At 36.3% G+C, this 7,975-nt stretch overlaps 3 non-coding genes across 3 annotated transcripts; all 3 read right to left on the bottom strand.

The window, feature by feature from the left end:
- Window positions 1–928: 928 nt before the first annotated feature.
- TRNAT-UGU (transfer RNA threonine (anticodon UGU)) lies at window positions 929–1,002 on the bottom strand. Its single transcript has one exon. It is a non-coding gene; the product is annotated as a tRNA-Thr (tRNA).
- Window positions 1,003–4,559: 3,557 nt separating this feature from the next.
- TRNAT-UGU (transfer RNA threonine (anticodon UGU)) lies at window positions 4,560–4,633 on the bottom strand. Its single transcript has one exon. It is a non-coding gene; the product is annotated as a tRNA-Thr (tRNA).
- Window positions 4,634–7,280: 2,647 nt separating this feature from the next.
- TRNAT-UGU (transfer RNA threonine (anticodon UGU)) lies at window positions 7,281–7,354 on the bottom strand. Its single transcript has one exon. It is a non-coding gene; the product is annotated as a tRNA-Thr (tRNA).
- Between the last annotated feature and the right edge of the window lie 621 nt (window positions 7,355–7,975).

Genomic DNA, 7,975 nt, shown 5'->3' with positions numbered 1-7,975 from the left:
TGAGGTTTAGAAGCTTTACTCGGAAAACAAGGCAGTGCTGAGATTTGAGCTCAGGATCTTCTGTTTACAAGACAGGCCCTTTAACCAACTAAGCCACAGCACCACAAGCTGATGAGGAGGACACGAAAGCCAGGGAGGATTTAATAACTAATCAATAATTTCAAGTGGTTAACTGAGCAAAACAACATTAAGCTTGTGTAGTATTCCATGCAAAGCATAATCATGGAATAAGATGTCGCTCTCAGTCTTGGCAATTGAGAAACCAAGTAATTTTTGAAGAGAATTATTTAAAAGGACAATGAGAAATTTGTGGAATAGTAAAAAAAAACACTGCTGTAACTTTTTTAAAGCTTCATCCTATATTTCTTCCTTTTTAGCACTTAGAGCAGATTCTTAATCCCACTATTGCACTATCGTAGAGATCGATGTTGTACACAATTGAAATCCACATTTTGAGGTTTAGAAGCTTTACTCAGAAAAGAAGGCAGTGCTGAGATTAGAACTCAGGATCTCCTGTTTACAAGACAGGCGCTTTAACCAACTAAGCCACAGCACCACAAGCTGATGAGGAGGACAGGAAAGCCAGTGAGGATTAAAATCACTAATTAAAAATTTCAAGTGGTTAACTGAGCAAAACAACATTAAGCTTGAGTAGTATTTCATGCAAAGCATAATCATGGAATAAGATGTCGCTCTCAGTCTTGGCACTTGAGAAACCAAGTAATTTTTGAAGAGCATTATTTAAAAGGACAATGAGAAATTTGTAGAATAGTTAAAAAAAACACTGCTGTAACTTTTTTAAAGCTTCATCCCATCTTTCTTCCTTTTTAGTACTTAGAGCAGATTCTTAATCCCACTATTGTAGAGATCGATGTTGTACACAATTGAAATCCACATTTTGTTGTTTAAAAGCTTTATTTGGAACAGATGGCACTGCTGAGAATTGAGCTCAGGATCTCCTGTTTACAAGACAGGCGCTTTAACCAACTAAGCCACAGCACCACAAGCTGATGAGGAGGACAGGAAAGCCAGTGAGGATTTAATCACTAATTAAAAATTTCAAGTGGCTAACTGAGCAAAACAACATTAAGCTTGAGTTCCATTCCATGCAGAGCATAATCATGGAATAAGATGTCGCTCTCAGTCTTGTCAATTGAGTAACCAAGTAATTTTTGAAGAGCATTATTTAAAAGGACAATGAGAAATATGTAGAATAGTAAAAAAAAAACACTGCTGTAACTTTTTTAAAGCTTCATCCCATCTTTCTTCCTTTTTAGCACTTAGAGCAGATTATTAATCCCACTATTGCACTATTGTAGAGATTGATGTTGTAAACAATTGAAATTCACATTTTGAGGTTTAGAAGCTTTAATGGAATAGAAGGCAGTGCTGAGATTAGAACTCAGGATCTTCTGCTTACAAGACAGGCACTTTAACCAACTAAGCCACAGCACCACAAGCTGATGAGTAGGACAGGAAGGCCAGTGATGATTTAATCACTAATTAAAAATTTCAAGCGTTTAACTGAGCAAAACAACATAAAGCTTGAGTTCCATTCCATGTAGAGCATAATCATGGAATAACATGTCGCTCTCAGTCTTGGCACTTGAGAAACCAAGTAATTTTTGAAGAGCATTATTTAAAAGGACAATGACAAATATGTAGAATAGTAAAAAAACACTGCTGTAACTTTTTTAAAGCTTCATCCCATCTTTCTTCCTTTTTAGCACTTAGAGCAGATTCTTAATCCCACTATTGCACTATCGTAGAGATCGATGTTGTACACAATTGAAGTCCACATTTTGAGGTTTAAAAGCTTTACTCGGAAAAGAAGGCAGTGCTGAGATTTGAGCTCAGGATCTTCTGTTTACAAGACAGGCGCCTTAACCAACTAAGCCACAGCACGACAAGCTGATGAGGAGGACAGGAAAGCCAGGGAGGATTTAATAACTAATCAATAATTTCAAGTCGTTAACTGAGCAAAACAACATTAAGCTTCTGTAGTATTCCATGCAAAGCATAATCATGGAATAAGTTGTCGCTCTCAGTCTTGGCAATTGAGAAACCAAGTACTTTTTGAAGAGCATTATTTAAAAGGACAACGAGAAATTTGTTGAATAGTAAAAAAAATAAAACACTGCTGTAACTTTTTTAAAGCTTCATCCCATATTTCTTCCTTTTTAGCACTTAGAGCAGATTCTTAATCCCACTATTGCACTATCGTAGAGATCGATGTTGTACACAATTGAAATCCACATTTTGAGGTTTAGAAGCTTTACTCGGAAAACAAGGCAGTGCTGAGATTTGAGCTCAGAATCTTCTGTTTACAAGACAGGTGCTTTAACCAACTAAGCCACAGCACCACAAGCTGATGAGGAGGACAGGAAAGCCAGGGAGGATTTAATAACTAATCAATAATTTCAAGTGGTTAACTGAGCAAAACAACATTAAGCTTGTGTAGTATTCCATGCAAAGCATAATCATGGAATAAGATGTCGCTCTCAGTCTTGACACTTGAGAAACCAAGTAATTTTTGAAGAGCATTATTTAAAAGGACAATGACAATTTGTGGAATAGTAAAAAAAAAAAACACTGCTGTAACTTTTTTAAAGCTTCATCCCATATTTCTTCCTTTTTAGCACTTAGAGCAGATTCTTAATCCCACTATTGCACTATCGTAGAGATTGATGTTGTACACAATTGAAATCCACATTTTGAGATTTAGAAGCTTTACTTGGAAAAGAAAGCAGTGCTGAGATTAGAACTCAGGATCTCCTGTTTACAAGACAGGCACTTTAACCAACTAAGCCACAACACCAAAAGCTGGTGAGGAGGACAGGAAAGCCAGTGACGATTTAATCACTAATTAAAAATTTCAAGCGTTTAACTGAGCAAAACAACATAAAGCTTGAGTTCCATTCCATGCAGAGCATAATCATGGAATAAGATGTCGCTCTCAGTCTTGGCAATTGAGAAACCAAGTAATTTTTGAAGAGCATTATTGAAAAGGACAATGACAAATTTGTAGAATAGTAAAAAAAAAAACACTGCTGTAACTTTTTTAAAACTTCATCCCATCTTTCTTCCTTTTTAGCACTTAGAGCAGATTATTAATCCCAGTATTGCACTATCGTAGAGATCGATGTTGTACACAATTGAAGACCACATTTTGAGGTTTAAAAGCTTTACTCGGAAAAGAAAGCAGTGCTGCGATTTGAACTCAGGATCTCCTGTTTACAAGTCAGGCGCTTTAACCAACTAAGCCACAGCACCACAAGCTGATGAGAAAGACAGGAAAGCCAGTGAGGATTTAATCACTAATTAAAAATTTCAAGTGGTTAACTGAGCAAAACAACATTAAGCTTGAGTAGTATTCCATGAAAAGCATAATCATGGAATAAGATGTCGCTCTCAGTCTTGGTACTTGAGAAACCAAGCAATTTTTGTAAAGCATTATTTAAAAGGACAATGAGAAATTTGTAGAATAGTTAAAAAATACACTGCTGTAACTTTTTTAAAGGTTCATCCTGTCTTTCTTCCTTCTTAGCACTTAGAGCAGATTCTTAATCCCACTATTGCACTATTGTAGAGATTGATGTTGTACACAATTGAAATCCACATTTTGAGGTTTAGAAGCTTTACTCGGAAAACAAGGCAGTGCTGAGATTTGAGCTCAGGATCTTCTGTTTACAAGACAGGCCCTTTAACCAACTAAGCCACAGCACCACAAGCTGATGAGGAGGACACGAAAGCCAGGGAGGATTTAATAACTAATCAATAATTTCAAGTGGTTAACTGAGCAAAACAACATTAAGCTTGTGTAGTATTCCATGCAAAGCATAATCATGGAATAAGATGTCGCTCTCAGTCTTGGCAATTGAGAAACCAAGTAATTTTTGAAGAGAATTATTTAAAAGGACAATGAGAAATTTGTGGAATAGTAAAAAAAAACACTGCTGTAACTTTTTTAAAGCTTCATCCTATATTTCTTCCTTTTTAGCACTTAGAGCAGATTCTTAATCCCACTATTGCACTATCGTAGAGATCGATGTTGTACACAATTGAAATCCACATTTTGAGGTTTAGAAGCTTTACTCAGAAAAGAAGGCAGTGCTGAGATTAGAACTCAGGATCTCCTGTTTACAAGACAGGCGCTTTAACCAACTAAGCCACAGCACCACAAGCTGATGAGGAGGACAGGAAAGCCAGTGAGGATTAAAATCACTAATTAAAAATTTCAAGTGGTTAACTGAGCAAAACAACATTAAGCTTGAGTAGTATTTCATGCAAAGCATAATCATGGAATAAGATGTCGCTCTCAGTCTTGGCACTTGAGAAACCAAGTAATTTTTGAAGAGCATTATTTAAAAGGACAATGAGAAATTTGTAGAATAGTTAAAAAAAACACTGCTGTAACTTTTTTAAAGCTTCATCCCATCTTTCTTCCTTTTTAGTACTTAGAGCAGATTCTTAATCCCACTATTGCACTATCGTAGAGATCGATGTTGTACACAATTGAAATCCACATTTTGATGTTTAAAAGCTTTGTTTGGAACAGATGGCACTGCTGAGAATTGAGCTCAGGATCTCCTGTTTACAAGACAGGCGCTTTAACCAACTAAGCCACAGCACCACAAGCTGATGAGGAGGACAGGAAAGCCAGTGAGGATTTAATCACTAATTAAAAATTTCAAGTGGTTAACTGAGCAAAACAACATTAAGCTTGAGTTCCATTCCATGCAGAGCATAATCTTGGAATAAGATGTCGCTCTCAGTCTTGTCAATTGAGTAACCAAGTAATTTTTGAAGAGCATTATTTAAAAGGACAATGAGAAATATGTAGAATAGTAAAAAAAAAACACTGCTGTAACTTTTTTAAAGCTTCATCCCATCTTTCTTCCTTTTTAGCACTTAGAGCAGATTATTAATCCCACTATTGCACTATTGTAGAGATTGATGTTGTAAACAATTGAAATTCACATTTTGAGGTTTAGAAGCTTTAATGGAATAGAAGGCAGCGCTGAGATTAGAACTCAGGATCTTCTGCTTACAAGACAGGCACTTTAACCAACTAAGCCACAGCACCACAAGCTGATGAGTAGGACAGGAAGGCCAGTGATGATTTAATCACTAATTAAAAATTTCAAGCGTTTAACTGAGCAAAACAACATAAAGCTTGAGTTCCATTCCATGTAGAGCATAATCATGGAATAAGATGTCGCTCTCAGTCTTGGCACTTGAGAAACCAAGTAATTTTTGAAGAGCATTATTTAAAAGGACAATGACAAATATGTAGAATAGTAAAAAAACACTGCTGTAACTTTTTTAAAGCTTCATCCCATCTTTCTTCCTTTTTAGCACTTAGAGCAGATTCTTAATCCCACTATTGCACTATCGTAGAGATCGATGTTGTACACAATTGAAGTCCACATTTTGAGGTTTAAAAGCTTTACTCGGAAAAGAAGGCAGTGCTGAGATTTGAGCTCAGGATCTTCTGTTTACAAGACAGGCGCCTTAACCAACTAAGCCACAGCACGACAAGCTGATGAGTAGGACAGGAAAGCCAGGGAGGATTTAATAACTAATCAATAATTTCAAGTCGTTAACTGAGCAAAACAACATTAAGCTTCTGTAGTATTCCATGCAAAGCATAATCATGGAATAAGTTGTCGCTCTCAGTCTTGGCAATTGAGAAACCAAGTACTTTTTGAAGAGCATTATTTAAAAGGACAACGAGAAATTTGTTGAATAGTAAAAAAAACAAAACACTGCTGTAACTTTTTTAAAGCTTCATCCCATATTTCTTCCTTTTTAGCACTTAGAGCAGATTCTTAATCCCACTATTGCACTATCGTAGAGATCGATGTTGTACACAATTGAAGACCACATTTTGAGGTTTAAAAGCTTTACTCGGAAAAGAAAGCAGTGCTGCGATTTGAACTCAGGATCTCCTGTTTACAAGTCAGGCGCTTTAACCAACTAAGCCACAGCACCACAAGCTGATGAGAAAGACAGGAAAGCCAGTGAGGATTTAATCACTAATTAAAAATTTCAAGTGGTTAACTGAGCAAAACAACATTAAGCTTGAGTAGTATTCCATGAAAAGCATAATCATGGAATAAGATGTCGCTCTCAGTCTTGGTACTTGAGAAACCAAGCAATTTTTGTAAAGCATTATTTAAAAGGACAATGAGAAATTTGTAGAATAGTTAAAAAATACACTGCTGTAACTTTTTTAAAGGTTCATCCTGTCTTTCTTCCTTCTTAGCACTTAGAGCAGATTCTTAATCCCACTATTGCACTATTGTAGAGATTGATGTTGTACACAATTGAAATCCACATTTTGAGGTTTAGAAGCTTTACTCGGAAAACAAGGCAGTGCTGAGATTTGAGCTCAGGATCTTCTGTTTACAAGACAGGCCCTTTAACCAACTAAGCCACAGCACCACAAGCTGATGAGGAGGACACGAAAGCCAGGGAGGATTTAATAACTAATCAATAATTTCAAGTGGTTAACTGAGCAAAACAACATTAAGCTTGTGTAGTATTCCATGCAAAGCATAATCATGGAATAAGATGTCGCTCTCAGTCTTGGCAATTGAGAAACCAAGTAATTTTTGAAGAGAATTATTTAAAAGGACAATGAGAAATTTGTGGAATAGTAAAAAAAAACACTGCTGTAACTTTTTTAAAGCTTCATCCTATATTTCTTCCTTTTTAGCACTTAGAGCAGATTCTTAATCCCACTATTGCACTATCGTAGAGATCGATGTTGTACACAATTGAAATCCACATTTTGAGGTTTAGAAGCTTTACTCAGAAAAGAAGGCAGTGCTGAGATTAGAACTCAGGATCTCCTGTTTACAAGACAGGCGCTTTAACCAACTAAGCCACAGCACCACAAGCTGATGAGGAGGACAGGAAAGCCAGTGAGGATTAAAATCACTAATTAAAAATTTCAAGTGGTTAACTGAGCAAAACAACATTAAGCTTGAGTAGTATGTCATGCAAAGCATAATCATGGAATAAGATGTCGCTCTCAGTCTTGGCACTTGAGAAACCAAGTAATTTTTGAAGAGCATTATTTAAAAGGACAATGAGAAATTTGTAGAATAGTTAAAAAAAACACTGCTGTAACTTTTTTAAAGCTTCATCCCATCTTTCTTCCTTTTTAGCACTTAGAGCAGATTCTTAATCCCACTATTGCACTATCGTAGAGATCGATGTTGTACACAATTGAAATCCACATTTTGTTGTTTAAAAGCTTTATTTGGAACAGATGGCACTGCTGAGAATTGAGCTCAGGATCTCCTGTTTACAAGACAGGCGCTTTAACCAACTAAGCCACAGCACCACAAGCTGATGAGGAGGACAGGAAAGCCAGTGAGGATTTAATCACTAATTAAAAATTTCAAGTGGCTAACTGAGCAAAACAACATTAAGCTTGAGTTCCATTCCATGCAGAGCATAATCATGGAATAAGATGTCGCTCTCAGTCTTGTCAATTGAGTAACCAAGTAATTTTTGAAGAGCATTATTTAAAAGGACAATGAGAAATATGTAGAATAGTAAAAAAAAAACACTGCTGTAACTTTTTTAAAGCTTCATCCCATCTTTCTTCCTTTTTAGCACTTAGAGCAGATTATTAATCCCACTATTGCACTATTGTAGAGATTGATGTTGTAAGCAATTGAAATTCACATTTTGAGGTTTAGAAGCTTTAATGGAATAGAAGGCAGCGCTGAGATTAGAACTCAGGATCTTCTGCTTGCAAGACAGGCACTTTAACCAACTAAGCCACAGCACCACAAGCTGATGAGTAGGACAGGAAGGCCAGTGATGATTTAATCACTAATTAAAAATTTCAAGCGTTTAACTGAGCAAAACAACATAAAGCTTGAGTTCCATTCCATGTAGAGCATAATCATGGAATAACATGTCGCTCTCAGTCTTGGCACTTGAGAAACCAAGTAAT

Source organism: Phyllobates terribilis, unplaced genomic scaffold, assembly GCF_046119375.1.
Source record: "Phyllobates terribilis strain yellow unplaced genomic scaffold, ASM4611937v1 Scaffold_9__5_contigs__length_417890890, whole genome shotgun sequence".
Classification (NCBI taxonomy): domain Eukaryota; kingdom Metazoa; phylum Chordata; class Amphibia; order Anura; family Dendrobatidae; genus Phyllobates; species Phyllobates terribilis.
Note: the sequence above shows the minus strand (reverse complement) of the source record. Positions and strands in the feature narration are given on the sequence as shown.